We start from the raw sequence: 1,479 nt of genomic DNA, 5'->3' as shown, positions 1-1,479 counted from the left end.
CAATGGATGAAGGCCTTATTGTCATTTCTTTAAATAAACATGTCATTAAACAAACATGCTAAATTAATATGAGAAGAGTTTTTCTGAACTTGTAGCTTCTTCTGGGTTACAATGACTTTTTTTAGTTTTTATTGTGAACTGAGTGATAGTTTACCTGGGAGAACATCTGCTTTATACCATCGTTTCATTGCAATGATTACAGTCTCCGTGCATCATCATTCAACAGTATTTGCTTCCATTCTCTGGTTTGTTTGTTTTTTTTGTGGAGGCATAGAAGATGTACACAGAAACACTTATAACGACCCTGTTTGGTGTTTCCAAGGAGTCGTTGCTGGGTTTGAACCACCAGCCTTGCAGTTAGCAGTCCAGTGCTTATCCTGTGGTGCCACACCAGAATATAGTGGTAAGGATATAGCTTCTACCTTGATGGAGTTTACTGATTGGTAGGAATTACTGGGGAACAAACTATTTGGATTTCTCCTCTCCCTGGGGTCAAGAAGGAGTCCAGAAGCTTCAAGTGCCTTGAATTAAGGCTCTCTCTTTACTGGCATCCACTGGTATCTCCACCACTTAGATCACTGCCATCACCGTCTACCTTGAGATCATTAGAACAGATGTCATTTAGGCCTTTAGCTATGTTTATGTCATACCATATGAAGTCCAGAACTGGGTGGGTCAGAATCTAAGCCCTTTATGATTCTTTGGGCACTGAGATCCCTCTTCCCTCTCCTTCCCTATGTATTTTTCTTCATAGCACTTAAAACCATCGGGCATGCTATTTGTACTATACACTTAGGCCTTTGCTTACATAAATTATCTCATTAAATCCCCATATAGTAAGTCCTGTGAGAAAATTGGGACCCAGAGGTTACATAATGCCTAAGTCAGTCATTCCAAAGTTTTTTCCTTCTTTTCCTCTCTGCTCCTTTCTTGCCTCTCTTTTTTTCAACAGCTTTCCTAAGGTATAGTAGACATATTTTAATGAACGACATGATTTAAAGTATGCAATTTGATACATTTTACATATATATGTATGTTGTTGTTGTCTAGTGCCATCAAGTCTGTTCTGACTCATAGCGACCCTATATGGGGTTTCCGAGGCTGTAAATCTTTACGGGAGCAGAAAGCCTCATCTTTCTCCTGTGGAACAGCTGGTAGGTTCGAACTGCTTATCTTGCAATTTCACAGCCCAATTGTAACCACATTACCAGAGCTCCTTACATATAGGTATGTTGTTGTTAAGTACCATGGAGTTGGTTCCGACTCATAGTGACCCTGCACAAGGTTTCTGAGGCTGTAAATCTTTACGGGAGCAGAAAGCCTCATCTTTCTCCCGCAGAACAGCTGGTAGTTTCGAACTGCCGACACTGAGGTTAGCAGCCCAATTCGTAACCACTATGCTGCCAGAGAATTACTGAACTCAGCTGAATAAGACAGTGCTAGGGAGGGATGGTTTGGTAACATATTTTGTTATATGTA

General features: G+C 40.6%; 1 protein-coding gene across 1 annotated transcript in view; it reads left to right on the top strand.

Annotated features, from left to right (window-relative positions):
• FCHO2 (FCH domain only 2) overlaps positions 1 to 1,479 on the top strand; it is a 256,849-nt gene that overhangs the window by 73,538 nt on the left and 181,832 nt on the right. The gene's annotated exons all lie outside the window — the stretch shown is intronic.

Source organism: Chrysochloris asiatica, unplaced genomic scaffold (assembly GCF_000296735.1).
Source record: "Chrysochloris asiatica unplaced genomic scaffold, ChrAsi1.0 scaffold00316, whole genome shotgun sequence".
Lineage (NCBI taxonomy): Eukaryota > Metazoa > Chordata > Mammalia > Afrosoricida > Chrysochloridae > Chrysochloris > Chrysochloris asiatica.
The sequence above is the reverse complement of the archived record's forward strand: the minus strand, read 5'-3'. Positions and strand labels throughout refer to the sequence as shown.